Consider the following 24,641-nt stretch of genomic DNA (forward strand, 5'->3'; position numbering starts at 1 on the left):
ATACGACCAACACTCAAAATATGCAATATTTTCCCTAAAAAATATTTCAAAGTGGAAGAGCCTTAAATAGGTAAATATTTTATAACAACATTGATTTTGATTCATTATTATTTAAACAAAAACAAAACAACTGTCCCACTAAAATTGTTGGGGATCCAAGAGGGCCTAACTCATAAAAGTGTTCAATAATGTCATACTTTTTATTTATTTTTTATCTTCATTGTGTAAATCTTTATATCAACTTCAGATCTATATCCATCGATCAAAATTAAAACATTTTTTTTTCATGTTTTTTTGTTTGATTTTTTTATGCCATTTTTGTCCAAAAAAAACCAACACTTTTTTTATATGACCAACATTCAAAATATGCAATATTTTCCCCAAAAAATGTTTTCAAAGTGGAAGAGCCTTAAATAAGTCAATTCATAACAACATTGATTTTGATTCATTATTATTTAATCAAAAACAAAACAACTGTCCCACAAAATATTTTTGGGGATCCAAGAGGGCCAAACTCATAAAAGTGTTAAAAATATGTCATACCTTTTATTTTTTTATTTTTTTTCAATGTGTAAATCTTTAGATCAACTTCAGATCCGTATCCGTCAATTATATATATATTTTATTATAATTTTTTCATGTTTTTTTTGTTTGATATTTTTATGCCATTTTTGTCCAAAAACTTTTTTTTTTGTGACCAACACTCAAAATATGCAATATATTTTCCCCAAAAAAATATTTAAAGTGGAAGAGCCTTGAATATGTCAATAATTCATAACAACATTGATTTTGATTCATTATTATTTAAATAAAAACAAAACAACAGTCCCACTAAATTTTTGGGGGGAACTTTTAACTCACAAAAGTGTTAAAAATATGTCATACTTAAAATTGTTTTATTTTATTTTCAATGTGTAAACCTTTAGATCAACTTCAGATATATATCCATCGATAATATTTTTTTTAAAATTATTTTTTCACGTTTTTTTGTTAGATTTTTTATGCCATTTTTGTAAAAAAAACAAAAAACATTTTTTTAATATGACAAACACTCAAAATATGCAATATTTTCCCTAAAAAAAGTGGAAGAGCCTTGAATAAGTAAATTCATAACAACATTGATTTTGATTCATTATTAATTATTTAAACAAAAACAAAACAACTGTCCCACAAAATAATTTTGGTGATCCAAGAGGGCCTAACTCATAAAAGTGTTAAAAATATGTCATACTTTTTATTTTTTTTCAATGTATAAATCTTTAGATCAACTTCAGATCCATATCCGTCAATTATAAAATAAAAAATATTATAATTTTTTCATTGTTTTTTTTGTTTGATTTTTTAATGCCATTTTTGACAAAAAAAAACAAACACTCAAAATTTGCAATACATTTTCCCCAAAAAAATATTTTCAAGTGGAAGAGCCTTGAATATGTCAATAATTCTTAAGAACATTGATTTTGATGAATTATTATTTAAACAAAAACAAAACAACAGTCCCACAAACATTTTTGGGGAACTTTTGACTCATAAAAGTGTTAAAAATATGTCATACTTAAATTGTTTTTAAATTGATTTTCAATGTGTAAATCTTTAGATCAACTTCAGATCTATATCCTTCGATTAGAATTTTTTTTTAAATTATTTTTTCACATTTTTTTGTTAGATTTTTTATACCATTTTTGTATAAAAAAAACATTACTCAAAATATGCAATATTTTCCCTAAAAAAAGTGGAAGAGCCTTGAATAGGTCAATAATTCATAACATTGATTCATTATTATTTCTATTTTTAAAACAATGACAGCTTGAAAGTTTTGTGTTATTAGTCAATATTGCAACATTTTCTCTTTACATTCCCCCTGTTTGCTCTTTTATTCCACTATTCTATGTTTTTTTAATAAAAATATTATTTCTAGAATGTACTGCAGGCTGTTAAACCTTAGCTGCAAGCCGCAAATGGCCCAAGAGCCACACTTTGGACACCCCTGGTCGACACAGTAATGTTTTATCTGTGTTTTTCTCTAATTGTCCATGTGTTCATTTATTGTCTTGGCAAGAAAACTATCACAAAAGCAAGTTAAGGAAAAAATACTACTATAAGTACTGTATTCAGGCTTAATTGAAGTATGATTTCAAGTTTCCATTACACACCAACATCTGATCAATTATGTTTTCCATTACTATTTTTGACAACATATTCTTCAATATTTTGTCCAAAGACCAAACTATAAATGAATATTTTCCAAAAACGTGACTCGACATAAAGAAACTACTGTTTTTACATTATTTAGTGAACGATTATAGGTTTATCTTAATTCTTAAAGTAAGCAAATATACATTTTAATATTGAAAAGAGTAGTCACTTCCCCTGTAGTCCACTGGGGGGCGACATTCGCTGGTCCCAGGCAGTGCTGTCAGGCCCCGCTAGCTTTGATTAGGGTTTTAAATTGGCGCTATTTAATGAACGCTGCCTAATTAAGCCTGGATAACAGCTTTAATTGATAAGTAATTATCTGCCACCATTTTTTAAATTAATTTCCCCGCCTCCGTCTGTGTCTACAGTACATGCAGCTCTCAACACTCCCCGACAACCCCCCATTGGTTTGTGTTTATGTCAACAAGCAGTGGTAAACAATCAGGGCCATGTAAGAAGGATGCATTGTCTGCTGTGATTGGTGGGCTGCCATGTGAGGGTCGTTTTCTACTCACTGAGCTTTAACCATCACGAGAGGTGCAAGAAAAGATCATTTTCAAGCAAGAAGGGTGTTCACCAGTTCACGTTTTGGTTTTCCCAATACTGTAAACACAGGCAGAGTTGTCACTGGTGCAGATTAAAACATGGAAAACATGGAAAACATCCTCAATCCTAATGAAAAGTAGCTATTGTTCAACATTAAACCTGCAATTTAGCTGCTCAGATAAGCAGGGCACAAAGACACAATAATAACTGATTATGGTCACAATAAATGTGTAGAAGTTAGAATGCAAATCAAATGCTTTATAATGTACTAATTAGCTCACTAAGCAATAGAAAACAAACTAATGCTGCTGCAAAACACGCTGATATAGCACAATAATAAAGCTGTATTAAAACCTCTAAGGTAATTAATCCAATAATAATATATTTTATTGGCTGCAGTCATTTAAAAATGTTTCACATTTCAATAGATCCCCCTGATAAAAAGTATAGGAGGGGTAATAAATACATCTTTAAATCGTTCCTTAAATGTGTCATTAATGAATTATAATTGGAATAAAATACATACATTTGTTATTAAATATGCCATTCATGTATTTAGTGTAAAATTGCATTCAATCATTCATTTAATTATAGATTTCATTATTTCATGATTGAATCATTTCACAACTTAATTAATTAGATTTAATTATTTTCATGATGTTAGGATTTATTTAATGATTTATTTGAATAATTAATGACACATTTGAGTCACTATCTCAATATTTATTTACTCATATCATTTTGGCCCTCCATACTGACAAGGGCCAACATTGTGTAAATAATAAATATCATAATACAATGACGCTACATAACAATAATAAAATAAAATGCATTAACAGTTATTAGTTATGAAATCAAATAATAAAATCATGAAGTAATGAAAAGGATAACTAATGAAATCGTGAAGCAAATATTGAAAGGATAAAAATAATGAAATCAATAATTAATTAAATGATTAAATAAATACATGTAATTTTGCACTAAACAAATTAATGACCCATTTAATTACACATTTATATATTTGATTCCAATCTAATTTTGAGATGTATTTATTAATTTCATTTTGTACCACTTTTTTGGTTTTTTTTAAGGGTGTTAACAATTCCAATTACTATTAATCAACTACACATTTTTTTAAAAGATGTATTTATTTGGTGAATTTTGTCACATTTGACCCACCATATAAAAAAAAAGCTTTTAGCAACACTGGGGTCCAAACTTGTGATTTACAAAAGTTTTAGCAAAAGCTAAAACGTTTGCTTCCAAGGGCCAGAGTGAAAATGTGCCAATGGGCCGCAGACCAAACGCAGCGATTTGAAGCGCACATCAGCACCATGAGTGAAGAGTTCAGCCCCTTTTGAAACAATCACATATAAACAGTTATTTACTTACAAAAAGTGCAGTTATAAAACATCACGTCTCGTCTAAGCCAGTGATTCTCAAAGTACAGTAGTACATCAAATAAGTAATATATGTACTGTATATGGAGCATTTTTATTGATGTTTGTGCATTGTGTGTAATGTTGCAGTGGCAAAAATATGAAATATAATTGTTAAATAAAACTTCTGTTTTTAATGAATACTTAGGCCTACTACGCTTGTTGGGCATTATGGTGGTACTTGTCTGCCCCGACCCAAAAAAATCTGGTGTCTTACTTGATGTGTTTTTCCAAACAGTGAGTGCGAAGGACAATGCTGAGAAGAAGAAGCGGCTGATGTTCATTGAATTAAAGAAATAAATCATGTAAAAACACGATTGAAATGTGTGTAGAAGACCCGGAGAAGCAGTACGAGCAGTAATATGCACTGTCCTTCATACCAGGTGTGGTATTGATGCCTTTGGAGTTTTTTGGATCAAAATTCTATAATCCCTATGTGTCAAAGTCAAGGCCTGCGGGACAAATCCGACCCCGGAATGAATGATCTATGGCCCCTGGGAGGATATTTGATTAGTATTGGAACCGGCCCGCAGGCCACAGCCGCCTGCTGCTGTTTTGCACGCACCAATACTCCATCGGTGATGGCGCTAGGAATTGTCAAAATGTCAAGTCATAAAAATGGGGTCCCACAGTAAATTTTTGGGGTCCCACTTTTTTTGTAAGCGTTCTGAAAACAAATGATAAATGTATGCATTATCCTGTTATATCTCACATTCTATATTGTGTTTTGGAAAAAGGTTGTCATAAACCTTATTTTATTCATCAAAAAAACAACAACAAAAAAACACATTTTTATGCATATGTAAATGTATTCAGTTACAAACATTCATTCACGTTCTTCTTTCCTTCATGGATCTAAACTTTACCGCTGCCATTTTTTTTTATTGTAATATTTTCAGAATGTGTTTATTCTATTTTTGGCCAAAGTAAGATAAAGAAAACAATCTGAAGTTGTCTTTATTTTTTAGTTTTAATGCTGTCACGCCAAATTTCTTCCCCCTACAAAAACCTTACCCATCCCATTTACTTCCGGGGTCATTTCGTCTTACGTCATTTCCTCTTACTTACGTCATTTCCTCTTACGTCATTGACAGCGATCGATATCACTTCGGCTTTGACTGCCCGTCGCTGGAAGGATACTTGTTTTTTTAATTTTTTATAATATAGCGTTTACAAAACGTCTGTATTAATCGGACAAATTAACTTGAGGATATTCCTGATTATATATTAATTACTATTAGTGAAATGGTTTCAACAATAATGTTGATTTAAAGTACAGACATTTAACAGTATTATATATTAATTAATATTTTTTGCACGTTACCACGAAGACAGGAGTTCCCAGCAGCGGCCCTAACACTCCGCCTGAAATTTTCCCTAACACGCCGCCTGGAATTTTTCGAAGCCTGCTGGTGTTTGACATAAGTCCCCTGGGAAAGATAAAGACAAATGTCATTCAGTGACACCACCATTTTCAGGAGATTTGGATTCTATCGATCGCTGTCAATGACGTAAGAGGAAATGACGTAAGTAAGAGGAAATGACGTAAGAGGGAATTACCCCGGAAGTAAATGGGGGGGGTGTAGGGGGAAGAAACTTGGCGTGACAATGCCATGATTTTAATAATCCGGCCCTCGTGTGCACACATTTTCCTCCATGTGGCCCCTGAGCTAAAATGAGTGACACCGTTGCCAATGTTAAGGCTCCATCTAGTGGTACGCCAAAGAATCACTTGATTAAAGTAAAGTGTTGGATTTTCCTATATTCCAACAGTGTTACTGTTCAAACTGTGTGTAATGTTACAGTAGCCAAACATATTAAATATACTTGTTAAATAAAACCTCTGCCTTGTTTTTAATGAATACTTAAGCCCACTCTGCTACTGTATTTTAATGTTAGTCATTATGCATACTTGCCAACCCTCCCGGATTTTCCGGGAGACTCCCGAAATTCAGCGCCTCTCCCGAAAATCTCCCGAAATTCAGGCGGACTCAGGTCCATGCGGACCTGAGTCCGCTTTCCCACAATATAAACAGCGTACCTGCCCAATCACGTTATAACTGTAGAATGATGGAGGGCGAGTTGTTGGTTTCTTATGTGGGTTTATTGTTAGGCAGTTTCATTAACGTCCTCCCAGCGTGGCAACAACACACAACAACAGCAGTCACGTTTTCGTCTAACGTAAAGCAGTTCGTCTGCCGTAAACAGCAATGTTGTGACACTCTTAAACAGGACAATACTGCCATCTAGTGCATTTGATGAAAGCACTTTTGTGCGTGCCACAGAGCAATGCATCATCAGAGAGGGTGTTCAGCATGGTTAGAAAAATAGTGACAGAGAATAGAACAAGGATGGACAATTCAACCCTTAACTCAACAATGAGTAGATGAGTGTTATGTGTGTGTATATGTGTAAATAAATGAACACTGAAATTCAAGTATTTCTCTTATTTATATATATATATATATATATATATATATATATATATATATATATATATATATATATATATAAAATAAAAGAAATATATATTTATAGCTAGAATTCACTGAAAGTCAAGTATTTATTGTATATATATATATATATATGAAATACTTGACTTAGTATTTCTTATATATATATATATATATATATATATATATATATAAGAAATACTAAGTCAAGTATTTCATATATATATATATATATATATATATATATATATATATATATATATATATACTGTATATATATTAAATACTTGACTTGGTGAATTCCAGCTGTAAATATACTCCTACCCTCTTAACCACGCCCCCCCACCTCCCAAAATCGGAGGTCTCAAGGTTGGCAAGTATGGTCATTATGGTGGTATTTTTTTCTGAGGTGGTACTTAATAAAATGAATTTTGGGAACCACTGCTCTGTTCACTGTTAATACAGGTTGCTCATTAGAGCAATTGTGTGTCACCAGGCAGAATTTAAAGTGTAAATTTCGCCCCCCAACTATGCCCACCTCCCTGATTGTCCCACCCAGAAAGTGTACGAGAGCTACACGTGCACATGCATAGGTTGTTGACAGTCCAAAGTTGCATCGAAAGATCCCCTAGTTCCTGTTTTGTTGCATCTAATAAATGTCATTGTCCCAGGTACATGTTTTTTTTACTCTAATGATGAAATACTAATTTCTGTTACTAGGCAGTAATATGGCCATATATTATACAAAGATTTAGCAAAAATCTAAATGCAAAAACCACAAGCTATGTCTCTGCTTACAATACACAGAACAACACACGTCGCCACGAAAAAGGATACACACAAAATATAGGACAATGGAACATTAGAGTACCTGTCTAAAAAGAAAATAGCCACTGTATTAAGTACACCTCTGCATAACATTGTATCATTTTTAACATGAAAGAATACAACAAATATATAAATATAGATCAACTTACAACAAAGAATATTTTTAGTCAGTAAAAGATTTAAAGTGCATCAATTTGCAAAAAAAAAATTAATAAAATAAAATTATTTGAACTATACATATTTTTGACCAACTTGAGCCTTTTGATATTAAAAAAATAAAAACAAATAAACTCAATAAAAAATAAAAAATTTAAATTGATCAGTAACATGAACTCAGGAGCATAATATATAAAACAATTTAACCTACAAAACAAAAATCAATAAAACAATTTTTGTAGATTTTTTATTTTTTTTTCTCAAAATGAAAAAAATGGCGATCTTTCCAGGTGGGTGTATGGCAGCCAAGCTGTACTGGAAACAAGTTCGCACCATGCACACACTTCACTATATATCGCGTCAACCAATGAGGTGATTCCTTTGTAGGCTCTGCTCAACCCTCCTTTCTCTAAATTCTGAGGTTGGATCTGGGGAGGGGCGGGGGACGTTGACCGCCAGGAAGACAAAGAAGTTTGTCTTCTGGGGTTTTATTTACTAAAATACTCAATTATAAGGCACAGACAGCATGCAGACATACGATTTTTTTCAGAAAAGATACTGTTACGATGTACTGTACGGTAATATGATTTTTTTTTTTTTTTTTACTTCAAAAATATAACGTAGGTACCCCAGCTTTAAGACAATAACAAAAAAAAAAGAAGGGAGTAATTCACTTTCATAAAAATGTTATCAAATACTTCTTGGGTCCATTTATTCGCTTTGATAAAATAAAATAAAACATTTTCTTACCTTTTACTGTATTTGTATGTAAAGTTCATGAACCATCCTTGAATTGATTAACGTGGACCCCGACTTAAACAAGTTGAAAAACTTATTCGGGTGTTACCATTTAGTGGTTAATTGTACGGAATATGTACTGTACTGTGCAATCTACTAATAAAAGTTTCAATCAATCCTTAATGAAAACTTTGTATGATCACCTGTTTTGTCTGAAAGTTCCCTTTAGAGAAGTTTTTAAATAAATATATATAAGATATATAATCTTCCTTATTGGCAGCCACGTTTATTCATTCATTCATTCATTCAGCAGATACCTAAGAAAAAGCCCATAAAACATTAAAAAAATAATAAAAAAAAATCATAAAAGATAGATCTGAAATTGTCGAAAGATTTCAAGTGTTGAAAAAAAATATTGCTGATATGACGGTTTTATGAGCGGATACCCTCTTGCATCCAAAGAGTAGGTGTGTATAGTCAATCTCAAATGTGCAAATGATTAATGTAAGACTACATTTTCAGTTTGGAGTGTAACAAGACTTGTGAGCAAGTTAGCAAAACAGAGGAGGAGTTATGATGCCCCTTTAGGTCCTTAACAAAGAGTGTTGGTCTTATATTTAATATTCATGACAATATGCTATATAGCTCCATGGAAAGAGTAAATACTCGGGGTGCACAACAAATCTGAATCGCGATTCTTATTCATCTCCATTCTAAATCGATTCATTATTTTAAGAAATCAATTTAAAATAAATAAATAAATACATTGAATTTAAGAAAACATATTGTTTGTTTTATAAGAATCAGTTTAAAAAATATGTTTTAGGCCATCTTCATGCAACCAGAAGGAGATTTTCCTCACCTGTTTTAAAAAAGTTCCATTATAATTAGTGTACCATATCGGTTTGAATCCAGGATGGTGTTAAGCCAAGAATCACCCAACACACTAAAAAATGTTGGGTTAAAAAAGAACCCAATTTTAACCCAACTGCTGGTTCAGAAAAGGACAAACCCCTTATTTGAGTTATTTCAACTCAACATTTTGGGTTAATTTTTTACAACCCAACTTTTGCGTTGAATTATTTAACCAACAAGTTGAGTTATGATAACTTAAAGTTGGGTTATTCCCCACCAAACTATTGGGTTGAATTATTTAACCCCAAAAAAAACCTTGTAAATAATGTTGATGAGATTAATCCACAATAAAATTCCCTTCAAGAAAAAATAAATTTTTAATTAAAAAAAAAGCCTTTCGGGCGGTATAGCTCGGTTGGTAGAGTGGCCGTGCCAGCAACTTGAGGGTTCCAGGTTCGATCCCCGCTTCTGCCATCCTAGTCACTGCCGTTACCCACCTGCTCCCAGTGCCACCCACACTGGTTTAAATGTAACTTAGATATTGGGTTTCACTATGTAAAGCGCTTTGAGTCACTAGAGAAAAAGCGCTATATAAATACAATTCACTTCACTTTCACCCAAAAGTTACTTGTTGAAAAGCAAACCAAAAATGGTTCATAATTTTGAAAACCCAGAAATTGAGTTAAAATAATACCCTTATAACCCAAAAAATAGATTGCTATTCATAAAAATAACTCCAAAATTTAACCCAACACTAGCAACTCATAAATTGGGTAATCAAAATAACTCAGTATTTTTTTGTGTGAAGGAATGGGAATCCGATCGAATCTTTAAGTACCTAAAGATTCGCACTCCTAGTAAATATATATATAAACAAACAAGCTACAACCACAATAATAAAGACGTTTCATTAATACGTCTGTCAATAAATAATTGGTAAGGAAGAATTTAAGATCCACCTCTCGTCATAGTGAGTGTATTTGACCCTAATGGTTCTTATTCCAGTGATTCTCAAACTGTGGTACACAACCTCCATCTAGTGGTACACCAAAAAAATAAAAAAAAAATAAATAAAAAAAAAAATCACTTGATGAAAGTACAGTGTTTTATTTTCCGATATTCAAACATAGTAATACTGGCCAAAAATATCCAATATACTTGTTAAATTCTCTGCCTTGTTTTTTAATAAATACTTAGGCCTACTACGCTACTGAATTTTAATGTTGGTCCTTATGGAGGTACTTGGTGAAAAAAGTTTGAGAAATACTGCAATATTCTAATAGGACTTATTTGCTGTAATAAAGGGAGAACATCATTATTTTCTGCTTTCATTAGCTTCTATGGGTACGCAACTTACTATTTAAGCTATAAAAAATAGTATACATAAATATAAATGTACATTTACTCCTTCAATGTATATTTTTAAAAGTGTTGATTTGCATCATTTTCCCCTGCGAAGGAGGCAATTAACAATATTTCCATGTGCTTTATGCAAAACCTGGCACTCAAAGATAGTGGAGATGGTGTAGATCCCAGTGGTTGATAACAATTAAAATGGTGTTTTGTTATTTCAGGCATATTTTTTTTCCCCTGCTAAGTCACTTTTAAAATGAACTGCTGCAGTTTGACTGGTGACTATTTACTTAAAGGTGTTATTATTAAATTACACCACGTTTAATCCTTTCAACAAGACGTGGACTGAAGGAATAGTCAACAAGCAACTATTTGCAGATTCTTTCCCAAGCACAATTACGCTCATAATTTGACTGGTTTCTAATTGCCCGCACATAAGGAGCTGCAAATGGGCTCTTTACCTCTCCGAATGATCAAAGCTGCCATTATATGACGCTCAGAAAGATTTGTGTGCGGAAAAAAACACAACACAAGATCAATACCTGCAATCCTTTTACTTGTAATTGGAATTGCATCCACTCTCCTCGTTTGAGAGCACGCACACCATCAAAAAAAAAAACCCGCATCCATCCAGCAATTAATTTAGATTAGACTCTTAATTATCAAGCCATTGGCTAAATAATGAGCGACTTCACTGAGGAGAGTTTAAATGAACTTACATGCAGCACCGGACTAATTAAAGGCTCCTCTTCATCACCTTGCTTTGGCTAATTAAAAAATAAATGTGACTTGATTCCTTCCCTCCAGAGGCGAGTGAAGTATTAAGCGTCTTCTAAGAAAGCTTATTATCTTGTTTACTAATCTGCCGGGAGAGAAGTCCACTTTTTGTTTTTCTCTGCACAAAAACAAGCATTTATGGTAAATGTATTTTTTTAAATAATGCACATCGAAAACACTGATGTTGAACACAACTTGTTGACCTCTGTTTTTTTTTAACTTTCAAAACCGTCTTCATAAAACCCCAAATGGACTAAAAGCTGAAGATCTGTAGTCTTATTTTGTATATTCCGGAGCCACATCATTCTCTACAGTAGGCCTGGGGAATTATTTTGACTCGGAGGCCACATTTAGAGGAAAAAAATGTGTCTGGGGGCCGGTATATCTATTTTTAGGAACACTAATACAAAACCTCACAATAATGTCTGATTGAATGCTAAAAACGTTATGACAGACCGCCTTAAAAAACGTAATGGAATTTAAAATTTTTCTACGAACGATAAAACACTGAATATTGCCAAAATATGAATGTCACACCCCCTTTCGATCGACATATTTTACAATCAAGTGAAACGCAACAAAAATGCAACAAACAGTGAAATATGAACGCAAAGGGTACAAAATAAACCCACCTACAATCTGATATATCTGATACATCACTAAGCTTTAGAACTTTGTTGTGAAAATCTCCTTCCGCTTCTGTGGAAACGCTTCCCGCCCACACTGCTTGGTGCCTCGTCTGAGCTGCTGTGACGTAGATCACCATAGTAACTAATTAGATTACCATAGTAACTGGTATATCACCCAAAAGCGCAGATTCCAACCATTGAAATACTTTGTATAGTTCAAGACTTCATAATGGCAGCTACAGTTTCCATCTTAAAGATCTAAAAAATGTATTTGGGAATGTCCGGCGGGCCAGATTGAAAAGCTCAACGGGCCGCATGTGGCCCCCGGGCCTTAATTTTCCCAAGTCTGCTCTACAGCCTATGTGTCAAAGTCAAGGCCCGCTGGCCGAATCTGGAATGAATGATCTATGGCCCCAGGATGATATTTGATTAGTATTAGAACCGGCCCGCAGGCTACAGACGCCTGCTGCTGTTTTGCACGCACCAATAGTCCATCAGTGTTTTGGCGCTAGGAACTTTCAAAATGGGGTCCCAGGGACCCCATCAAGTCATACAAATTAAGTCACATAGTACATTTTTGGGGTCCCACTTTTTTGTAAGCGTTTTGAAAACAAATGATAAATGTATGCATTATCTTGTTATATCTCACATTCTATATTGTGTTTTGGAAAAAGGTTGTCATAAACGTTAATTCATTAAAGAAAATAATAAAAAATAAAACCAATTTTTATGCATATGTAAATGTATTCAGTTATAAACATTCATTCTTTCCTTCATGGATCTAAACTTTACCACTGCCGGTATTTTTTTCTATATTTTTATTGTAATATATTCAGAATGTGTTTATCCTATTTTTGGCCAAGGTAAGACCAAGAAAACAATCTGAAGTTGTCTTAATTTTTTTGTTTTAATGCCATGATTTTAATAGTCCGGCCCGCGTGTGCACAGATTTTCCTCCATGCGTCCCCTGAGCTAAAATGAGTTTGACACCCCTGCTCTGGAGTGGATATTTGATTTTGGTCCATTTATTTTGTCAGAGTTAAGGACCTTCTGCAAAAACATTCTTTTGTTTTTAAGAATCTCCTGCAAAACAGATTTTTTTAAACTGAACTCACCCATGAGCCCAAAAATGATGAAAAAGAGGGGACCTAAAATTGAACCTTGAGGAACACCACTAGTGCAACTAAAGAAGAACTAATGACTCCTGACTGCATCTGAAGTAAACAAGCTACTCCAACATATTACCGTATTTTCCGGACCATAGGGCGCACCGGATTATAAGGCGCACTGCCGATGAATGGTCTATTTTTTATCTTTTTTCATATATTAGGCACACCGGGTTATATTATTAGAAGATTGAGAAAAAGAAGAAGCTTATCGACTACGGCGTTGGTGCGGATGCGCGCAATTTTTCAGGATTTATACAGATCAGCAGGTACCTTTTGCATAACATTGTGAAACAAAACACCAGATAATATGTCTTACATTATACACACACCATAATAATACTCCAATGTTTAATGCGCCGACAATCCATCAAGCGGTGTGGCTTCATAGCTTACCAAAGTCCTACTAAGACATTTTGATAGATTTTTGAGCGCCTTGTGTAATAATCTATATTTTCAATGGAACATTTACAATGTTGGTGTTGTTTACTTGAGTCATCTTGCCATTATTGTGCAGCCTACACTTATCTCTTATGTTTGACTGCCACCTACTGGTCACACTCATTACATTACAATTACACCATGTACCAAATAACATAGTTTCGAGGTGGGTAAGCTCAACCAAAATGATTCCTTACATAAGGTGCACCGGGTTATAAGGCGCACTGTCGAGTTTTGAGGAAGAAAAAGGATTTTAAGTGCGCCTTATAGTTCGGAAAATACGGTAGTTACATAAATCACATTACGAAAATAACTTGTACCAGCCAAAAAGAAGAGGACTCGAAGCGATACCCAGTTATGTAAATCACAGGTTTGGACCCCAGTGTTGTATGTTTGTTAAGAAGATTAAAATGTCAATGCACGAATGTACCAATGTGTTTACAGTGGTCCAAGTTCCTCTGTACAACAGGAACACCCTACTGTTTTGTGAATTTGTATTTTTTCTCCCAAGTTTTGAACTGAACTTTGGCTGCTAGTTCAATAGCCAAGGTCCGATGTAACATCGTTCCTGTAGCGCATGGGTGTCAAACTCTGGCCCGCGAGCCAAAATTGGCCCCCCGTGTAATTTCACTTGGCCCCTACAAGGTGTGTGTGTGTGGGGGGTGTATATTGTAGCGTCCCAGAAGAGTTAGTGCTGCAAAGGGTTCTGGGTATTTGTTCTGTTGTGTTTATGTTGTGTTACGGTGCGGATGTTCTCCCGAAATGTGTTTGTCATTCTTGTTTGGTGTGGATTCACAGTGTGGCGCATATTTCTAACTGTATTAAAGTTGTTTATGCGGCCACCCTCAGTGTGACCTGTATGCGTTGCATTCACGTGTGTGTGCGTACAGAAGCCGCACATATCTTGTGACTGGGCCGGCACGTTGTTAGAATGGACAAAAAGCGGACGTGACGACAGCTCGTAGAGAACGTTAAAGGCAGTGCCTTTAAGGCACGCCCCCAAGACTGTGGTCCGGGTGGACTACGAGATATAATGACAGATGAACACCTTTGTTCGATAATGAAGGTTGCCTCAGCTCAAAGCATGAGCCCTGACATTAAGAACTAGCATCCAAGAAAAGATGCCAGGTATCTGGCTTGGGCACATCAGATTAGATCAGTGTGTTGCAAACTGAGCAGTTTAAAGTCCTGAATGGTTGGTTTATTCATTGTTATTTTATTTTAAAATTTATTAGCCTGTGGAAAAAGTTAATACTGATATTTACCTCAGAAGGTTGCAAATAGAAAAGAGGCATTACATTTTTATTTAAATTGTATTTGATATACCATTGATATTTTTTAATTATTATTATTATTATTTGAAACTGGATTTTGCATGTCACTATAAAGTTATATAAGCCTTGCTTGTTCAATATTTAATGCAAAACTTGTTTGGGTCCCGATTAAAAGGTTAATTTGTTCAACCTTGGCCCGCGGCTTTGTTCAGTTTTAAATTTTGGCCCACTCTGTATTTGAGTTTGACACCCCTGCTGTAGTGTTTTATGCCAATGCTGCTCAACAGTCAAGGCCTGCGTTCGCCCTCTTAGTACTATTCTGCAGGATCAAGAAGACCTTGGACATCGCAAGCCTTAGTTGCTAGTCTAGCAAAGACAACGCAAGTCAAACTCAAAATGATTGTTGTTTTTGTTGCAGCTCAAACACAGAATGAATGAACGAATGAAATCAAATCTAAGGGCTCTGTAATGTCCGTTGATTTTCACATTGTCACATTCCTGTTTTACTCCTGAGTGCTTTTCCTGCCCACCCTGCTACCGCTCTGTTCTCTCCCGCTCTCCCCAGTTGTCATGGCAGCCCAGGGAGGCGGGAAGGCTTGAGCACACCTGGCACCAATCACTACACCCTTGGGTTGTACGGTATACCGGTACTAGTATAGTATCGCGGTACTAAAGAATCAAAACCGGTACTATACTCTGTTTGAAAAGTACCGGTTCCCCCCTTTTTCTTTGTAACGGGCATGATGGCTTGCCGTCGTCACATTGCTGGTTTAACTAGCAGAGGAGCATGTTCGGCAGCGCACAATCACGGAGTACTTACAAGCAGACACGGTGTGTAGACAGAAATAGAAGAACGGACACATTTTGGCCTACAAACTAAAGATAAAGGTAAAGCTATAGCATTGAAACACCCTCAGGAAGAGGTGCTTTAAGACATGGCTAGCTAGCTAGCTAGAAGCTAAAGTCCATAGCTACTTCTAAATCACTAATCCTCGCCTCCATGGCGACAAAAAAAGTAAGTTTCTTACAAGTATCATCCCTGCAGGACGAGGAATAGCTAAACATGCTTCACTACACACCGTAGCAGGATACAATAGCTCACCGGCGTCACCGCTAATAAAAGATAGCACTTCTGAATGTAAACAAATGGATCTACACCTAACATCCACTGTAATGATACCAAGTACAATAGTGTATCTTTTCGATACTACTATGATTAAATCTATATTTTTTATCCTCACAAAATCTTTTTTCCTTTTTTTAGAATTCATATTATGTTTATAAAGTCAGGAAATATGTCCCTGGACGCATGAGGACTTTGAATATGACCAATGTATAATCCTGTTACGACATGGTATCGGATCGATACCTAAATTTGTGGTATCATCCAAAACTAATGTAAAGTATCTAAACAACAGAAGAATAAGTGATTATTACATTTTAACAGAAGTATAGATAGATCATGTTGAAACAGGAAATAACTAGATATTAACAGTAAATTAACAAGCGGATTAACAATCCATTTTTACAGCTTGTCCTTCATAATTTTGACAAAATAATAGAATGAGAAATGACACAATATGTTACTGCATACGTCAGCAGACTAATTAGGAGCATTTGTTTGCTTACTTACTAATAAAGGCAAGTTTTTTAGTATGTTCGCTATTTTATTTAAGGACACAATTGTTCTTAGATTGCAATAATAAACATGTGTTTAATGTACCGTAAGATTAAAAAAAAAAAAAATAAGGCCAATAATGCAATTTTTTGTGGTTCCCTTTATTTAGAAAAGTATCGGTACCAAATGTTTAACTTGGGACTTCCTGTGGGCCAGATTTTGGACGCTGGCGGGCCGTATCCGTAGTTTGAGAACCACTGGACTATACAGTAGAAGCTCCATTTAAAGAGTTAATTTGCTCAAACATTATTGTTTTTTTTTTTTTTTAATCCAACTCGTCTGATAACAAACATGCTTTAAACATTAAGATGTTCTACTGGATTCTTGAGATCAGCCCTCAAGTCAGTGGTTCTTAACCTTGTAGGAGGTTCCGAACCCCACCAGTTTCATATGCGCATTCACCGAACCCTTCTTTAGTGAAAAATAAAACGTTTTGGTTTTTTTTCAAATCCGAGACAAAGTTCCATGTTTTTTTTACTGGTGCACAAAATGAACCGTGCATGAACATCACCTTGTTCAAAGAACAAAACCTACACAGTCCATGAACTCACAACAAATTACACACCTGCAAATCAGATGGAAAATTAGAAGGAACATTGTTTGGGGGTATCCATAATACGCCGATAGGGAGAAGTTTTTATTACACGATGAGTCAGGTGTGGCTTGACGGCGGAGGCTCCACCGAACCCCTGAGGCAGACTCACCGAACCCCTAGGGTTTGATCGAACCCAGGTTAAGAACCACTGCCTCAAGTGAAACCCTAGTGTCAAACTGAAAGTTTTCCTTGTCAGACAAGGTTTTGACTTACAAATTAAGTCAACAGCTATTGAAGTAAACCAAACATTCAAAAATCTTACTCGCTCACAGATGATAGGATTAATTTCTAATATTTGCTAAAGGTAGAGCAAATACTGAAGAAGCTGCATCGGGACAACACACAAAGCAGACTCTCCAAGTAACACCAGTGTTTCCCACACATTCATTTATTTGTGGCGGCCCGCCACGAAAGAATTACGTCCGCCACAAATGGATTTTTCGGCTTTTGACTCGCTCAACCGCTCATAAAAGCAATGGGACTCTGTCTGTGAATGTACCTTGTAGTTACAACTCCGGTGCAGTAGGTGGCGGTAGCCTACTATGCATTGTAACTCCGCCAATAGCACTTAATTCACCTGGTGGGCCAGAAGAAGAAGAAGAAGACGAAGACGAAGAAGACGAAGACGAAGACGGATGGATGGACGGATGGACGGGATCAAAATACGAGGGTAATATAGGTTATGGTAGATAGGTTATAGCTGCATCGCTCGCGGCTCGTCATATATTTAACGTTAATCCGCGATTTCACCGAGCGTTTCACTGACGGTGAGCAGCCTGACGCTGCTTCATTAACACTGCCGCTGTTTGACTCGGGGTCCGGGGCAGACGGACGTAATAACAATCACCTGTTTTCATACCGACGAGCTAACGTGTCCAGGTTATAACCCTGTTGTCAATAAACACACGTGGAGACGGTGCTTCAGATACTACATTAATACTCAAGCTAAAATGTCCACTGTCCACTGCAGCATGTGAATGCAATGAAAAGAATAAAATCTGAGCCAACCAGCTGTTAAAATGTTGTCCAGGTTAATGTTTTGGCCATTAAAGGCCCTTCATTTCAAAATTTCAACTGTGATCGGGCTTTAAACAGGTGGCTGACCTGTTCAGATGGGTGTAACTGCTACTGGTCAAATAATGTGAAATAGCATTTAATTTTACATGTATGCAATGCCATTTAAATGTAATTATAGATAATAATAATAATAATAAATACTGTGTAGTGTTGTAAATAGTCAACGGGAAGGATTTTAGTAAGATATAAGCCATGAGCACTACACAGCCAGAAAAAAACCTAGGCAGGACAAGTAAAAATATTGGGGCAAGTAGATTTGAGAAGTCGGGCAAGTAGAAAAATTAGGGCGGAGGGAACAGGTGAGACTGAGCAAACACTGAAAAATAAAGCAGGGTCAGATCAGAAATGCACTTTTCTCATGAAAAGGGTCCTAATTTATATTCTTATGTGCCTTATTGAGAGTACCACGACAAAACATACACCTCTGCCTCTGTTTCACTTTATGTTGCTGGTAAATAATATGGTTGTAGTAGTAGGCTAAAGTTAAATTATTTAGTATTCACTAATTAAAGGGGCAGAGCTTTAAGAGACATTTTAGCTTTTATATTTTATAAGATATATTTTTTGTAAGAACCACAATTAATAAATATATTTCAGTGAATAACTAATAGTTCAAATCTGTATATAAATATGTACATAAAGTGTTGTAATTATATTCCAACTCCGCGTTCTTCTTGGTCATCGCCGCTGCCGCCGCCACCCCCCGCCCCCCGACCACACCACCACAAATAGATGCCTGCCCTGTGGGAAACACTGTAACACTATGCCAGACATTCTTAGTTTTTCATTACGTTTTACTCAACTTACTGTATGTACAAATCTGCACTGCAACCGCATCATTTCCAAATTGTAGGATAAATTAAAGTCGATAAAAAAAAAGGTTATCCGATCTACAAAACCACTGCCAGGTCCAGTTTTGGGTGGACATCAGTCAAGTCTGACAAGCACCTGTTCTGCTCACTGTGAGTACAGTAAACACAGTACGTGTGCGGTCTACCAACATTCAAGTCTCTGTTATGTCCGGTGTGTCGGCAGGACTGATCCTGGCCTGTAATGTATACACTGTAAAAAACTCCCCCCATATGGTAGTCTTTGTCTTGTGTATGCCTTTAAATCTGTCATTTGTGTAACGACATGGCGGCATGGTGATGCGCGGATCGTTCTCCCAGGATGCAGATGGAAACTCCGGAGGCAAGGTGCAGGTGACACAATGATTTATTCGCATTAATCTTACAGGATACAAACCAAATACAACTAGCGCGAAAGCTTAGCATAAAAACAGGAAAACAAAAAGCAAAGCTTAGCTCAGGAATCCTAGGAATAGACGTCGTAACCAACGTTCCCTCTAAGGTGCGCACCTGTGCAATTGCGCACTGCTCACGCGCAGAGGTGGGTAGAGTAGCCAGAAATTGTACTCAAGTAAGAGTACTGTTAATTTAGAGATTTATTACTCAAGTAAAAGTAATGAGTAGTCACCCAAATATTTACTTGAGTAAAAGTAAAAAGTATGTTGTGAAAAAACTACTTAAGTACTGAGTAACTGATGAGTAACATACACACACATATCATATATATATATATATATATATATATATATATACAGTGTTGGGACTAACGCGTTACAAAGTAACGCGTTACTGTAACGCCGTTAGTTTCGGCGGTAACTAGTAATCTAACGCGTTGTTTTTTTTTATTCAGTAATTTAGTTACCGTTACTACATGATGCGTTACTGTGTTATTTTACGTTACTTTTGATGTAGTATCGGCTAGAAACAGAAGCGCTGCGGTGACGTTCTTCTGAATCTTCCTCTGTCACAAGCCGGAGAGAAGAAAAGAGGCGCGGTCTATGTGTGTGTGTGTGTGTGGGTGTGGGGAGGGGATGACTCACACACGCGGTTTGATATATGAAACAAAAAAAAAAGTTGTTGGCACGTTCAGTCCACACACAGCGTGGTCATGGCGAGCGGAGTAACGGAGGAGCTTGAACGCCCCCGCCATTGAATCGGTGTGTTTATAAGTGCAGACTCGGTTGTGCAAAACGAGGGTTTTAAAGACATGCTGAACGTGCTTGAACCACGTTACGACATCCCGTCGCGCACCCACTTCAGCAATAAGATTGTGCCAGATCTTTATGAGCAGGAGAAGAAAAAAGTTGTGGATGAACTATCCCGAGCATCATCTGTTGCGCTCATGACAGACGGGTGGACGTCCAGCGGAACTATAAGCGCTCACTTCATCACAGCAGACTGGGAGATGAGAAGACACGCCCCTCTACGAGAGTCACCTTGCGCAGGTACTGACACAAGCAGTGGAGGAATGGAAGATAAAGATATCCCAGTCACACGTGATAATGCCAAAAATCAAATAATTACAGAGAATGAGGCAGGACTGGGACCACAGATAGGTGCTTTGCACATGTAGTGAATTTGGCATCACAGAAGGGAATCTCAGTCAATAGGATGGAGCGCCTCTTTGGGAGGATCAGGAAGGTTTCTTACTTCCACCCAAGCACAACAGCTGCTCATGTGCTTAAGACAAAGCAAGAAATGCTAAAGCTGCCTGCTCATACATGATGTCCCAACGAGGTGGAACTCCACTTATGATATGTTGGAGCAGCAGGCAGCTATATACTCTGCATTGACCCACAACACCCTGAAGACAAATGTCACCCTGTCTGATGATGATGTGAGAGTGGCAGGTGAGGTCCTCCAGGTGCTTAAACCCCTCAAAAGTGTTCCATCTCTACTGAGCACTGAAACTTCACCATCTGTGTCAATGATCCTGCCACTGAAAACAAGTATTCTACAATCCATGGCTCCAAGTGTGGAAGACAGCAGCATCACTCCAGATGTCAGGTTTTATGTTTCAAGGAAGATGATGTGCCTTCTTATGTTGCACTTTAACTTGTTTTTTATTCATGGTCATTGGTCCAAGTTTAAAGAAAGGAGGAATGCCTTTTTATGTTGCACTGTTTTTCATTAATTATGTTAAAAGGAAAATACAAATGTATGTCAAGTTGATCAACAGATTGTATTATTCTCCAGTGCAATAACAGTACTGAAATGAAGGCAAAAAGGGCATTAATGGGAGCTTTAAAAAAAAAAGAAGAAAAAAAGAAGTAACTAAATAGTTACTTTTCACAGTAACGCATTACTTTTTGGTGTAAGTAACTGAGTTAGTAACTGAGTTACTGAAAACCAGTAACTAGTTACAGTTACTAGTTACTGGTTTTCAGTAACCAACCCAACACTGTATATATATATATATATATACATACATATATACACATACATTGATATATACAGTATTATATTTATTTATTTTGCCGTTTTTGTTCACATGTTAAAGGTGTTTTAATGAATATACATGCATGTTTAACACATATAGATTCCTTTCTTTCATGTTGACAAGAATATAAGTTGGTGTATTACCTGATTCTGATGACTTGCATTGATTGTAATCAGACAGCAGTCCTTAACGTCCACGTTTTCAAATGCAGGAGAAAAAAAGTTCCTCCTTTCTGTCTAATACCACATGAAAGTGGTTGGTTTTTGGTATCTTATTTGTCCAGCTTCCATATTCGTTTTCACACACTTTACAAGAAATACATTGGCGGCAAATTCCGTAGCTTGCTAGCTTGTTTGCGCTGGCTTTCGGAGACTCTTATTTTGAAAGCGCAGGCGCGTTGGAGCGGCACTTTTATTGTGAAGACAGGAACTGTGCAGTCAGTCTTTAGGCTTGTGACGGGATGTACGTTTGAAATAAAAAAGTGTCTTTTTTCCTTCACACTTTTGATTGATTGATTGAAACTTGTATTAGTAGATTGCACAGTACAGTACATATTCTGTACAATTGACCACTAAATGGTAACACCCCAATAAGTTTTTCAACTTGTTTAAGTCAGGTCATGTGACCGCCTGGCTCTGTTTGATTGGTCCAACGTCACCAGTGACTGCATCTGATTGGTGGAACGGAGTCAAACGTCACTAATGACTGCATTTTATTGGTGGAACGGAGTCAAACGTCACCAGTAACGCAGGCACTATGAAGGTCTGTCTGACAGACCAAAACAAACAAAGCGTGCATTAACAGATCGATAAAAATTAGTAGCGAGTAGCGAGCTGAATGTAGATAAAAGTAGCGGAGTAAAAGTAGCGTTTCTTCTCTATAAATATACTCAAGTAAAAGTAAAAGTAAGTTGCATTAAAACTACTCTTAGAAGTACAATTTATCCCAAAAGTTACTCAAGTAGATGTAACGGAGTAAATGTAGCGCGTTACTACCCACCTCTGCTCACGCGTCCTCTGCGCACAGCAAATCTATGCCGCACAAAAAATCAAATCCCACTCGAAACAAAATAAACAAATAGTTTGTTTTGTATGATTTTGCAATGCAACTGTGAGTAACAGGCGACGAAAGGCGGCCACAAGAGATAAAACAATGTTTGTCAACACTTAAATGATTGTAATGTCTGTGGAGACACTTAAAGGAGGACAGGAATTCCATCGGTCCCTTTATTTAGCGAAATTGTTTGTCGGCCATAACCACACCAAAATAATGTGTAAAATACTTTTATCTAGCAAAACTGGTCGTTGTCTACCGTACAAACCAAGCCAAAAGCAACTCTTTGTCATCTGTTATATCAACAGCAGCCGCTTGCTCTCTCTCTCACCTGCACCAACACATACACTATGGCAATTAGCCACTGGTGCGTTTATGGCCACACAAAAAGTTGGACAACTCCAACACTACACGTAAAGTGTAAATTTCAGGTCGTTTTACTATGACTCCTCAATCAGTGCTTATTCTACTGTCATTTGTTAAGAATGTTATTTTTTGGATATTAATCATGAAATGATGTTACAGCACTTGTCATGTCTGTGTGATCATGTTTTGTTTTAGTCATGTTCGGTTTTGTTTTTGGACTTTTTGTGCACTTTTGTTTGTTTTGTCACCATAGCAACCATTAGTTATCACCTGTTACGTCACGCACCTGTTTCACGTTTTGAGTCACGCACCTGTTTTCACTAATCATGTCTGTAGTATTTAAGTTCATTGTTTTCAGTTTGTCTTTCTGACGACATCCACATTTATGCTCTGCACATTCCTGACACTTGATTTCATGTCCATCGTTCATGCTGCTCCTTTAGTCCATGCCAAGTAAGTTTTTGTTTATTAATGCCACAGTTAGTGTTTTTTGTTGTTCATAGTTTCTGCCTTTGTGCAAGTATTTGTTTTCATAGCCAAGTTGTTTTACCTCCGCTGTGAGCGCCTTTTGTTTATACCTTTTTGTATTTTTTTTTAGTTAGAATTAAAATGTATTCACCTTCACGCCATGTCTGGTCCAAATCACTTGCACCTCGGGAGAACAAACCACGCCATAGTCTAAGTCGTGACAGCACTACAGAATTGCTAATAAAAATATTTATTTTACGGACAGAAAGTTAATAAACACTTCATCTCATGCAACATGTGAATGTTTTATGGGGAACTAAATGTGATCTCTGAAAGGGGTAGACAATCTTTCCAAAGCAGGACCCCCACCCAGGCATAAAATACTATAGTGCATAGCTGATTAAAAAAAAAACAATATCTAAGTGGGCCAAATCACATATATTAGAAAATAATCTCTTGAAATTGACTACTGCCACTTATAATAATAGGACATTTAAATTGTTATGTCAGGTTTGAGACAAATGTGCTGCTGGTATGGCCACAGTGTGTACGTCTGTATTCCACTTAATGCTCAGGGTGTTTGTGCGTTTGCTCACACACATGAAAAATTAGAGGGAACATTGGTCGTAACTGTTGCGTGGAAGCAAATACGTTACGTTAAGTATTTCTGCGATCTTTGATTCCTGTGCTAAGCTTCGCCTTAACTCCCACGCTATCGGCACGCTTTTCTGTCTTTTTGTATTTTTGCATGTTTCATTGTCTCGCCTGCACCTTGCCTCCGGAGTTCCTGCTGCATCTTGGGAGAACGATCCGCGCAGTAAAATGTGACCCCGTCGTTACATAATTACTGTATTTTTCGTAGTATAAGTCGCTCCGGAGTATAAGTCGCACCGGCCGAAAATGCATAATAAAGAAGGAAAAAAAACATATATAAGTCACATTTTTGGGGGAAAATGTATTTGATAAAAGCCAACACCAAGAATAGACATTTGAAAGGCAATTTAAAATAAATAAACAAAAGTGAACAACAGGCTGAATAAGTGTACGTTATATGAGGCATAAATAACCAACTGAGAACGTGCCTGGTATGTTAACGTAACATATTATGGTAAGAGTCATTCAAATAACTATAACATATAGAACATGCTATACGTTTACCAAACAATCTGTCACTCCTAATCGCTAAATCCCATGAAATCTTATACGTCTAGTCTCTTACGTGAATGAGCTAAATAATATGATTTGATATTTTACGGTAATGTGTT

The 24,641-nt window shown here is 36.2% G+C and overlaps 1 protein-coding gene and 1 long non-coding RNA gene across 2 annotated transcripts in view; both read right to left on the reverse strand.

Annotated features, from left to right (window-relative positions):
- ubn1 (ubinuclein 1) overlaps positions 1–2,728 on the reverse strand; it is a 52,602-nt gene extending 49,874 nt beyond the window's left edge. The window contains exon 1 of the mRNA XM_061922845.2: positions 2,712–2,728. The gene's annotated coding sequence lies outside the window, so the exon portion shown is untranslated. The remainder of the gene's footprint in view (positions 1–2,711) is intronic.
- A 1,225-nt stretch (positions 2,729–3,953) lies between these two features.
- The window catches only part of LOC140679956 (uncharacterized), a 162,219-nt gene continuing 141,531 nt past the window's right edge, over positions 3,954–24,641 (reverse strand). The window contains exon 4 of the long non-coding RNA XR_012051246.1: positions 3,954–4,096. This is a non-coding gene — a long non-coding RNA (uncharacterized lncRNA). The remainder of the gene's footprint in view (positions 4,097–24,641) is intronic.

The sequence above is a fragment of the Nerophis lumbriciformis genome, linkage group LG27 (assembly GCF_033978685.3).
Source record: "Nerophis lumbriciformis linkage group LG27, RoL_Nlum_v2.1, whole genome shotgun sequence".
Lineage (NCBI taxonomy): Eukaryota > Metazoa > Chordata > Actinopteri > Syngnathiformes > Syngnathidae > Nerophis > Nerophis lumbriciformis.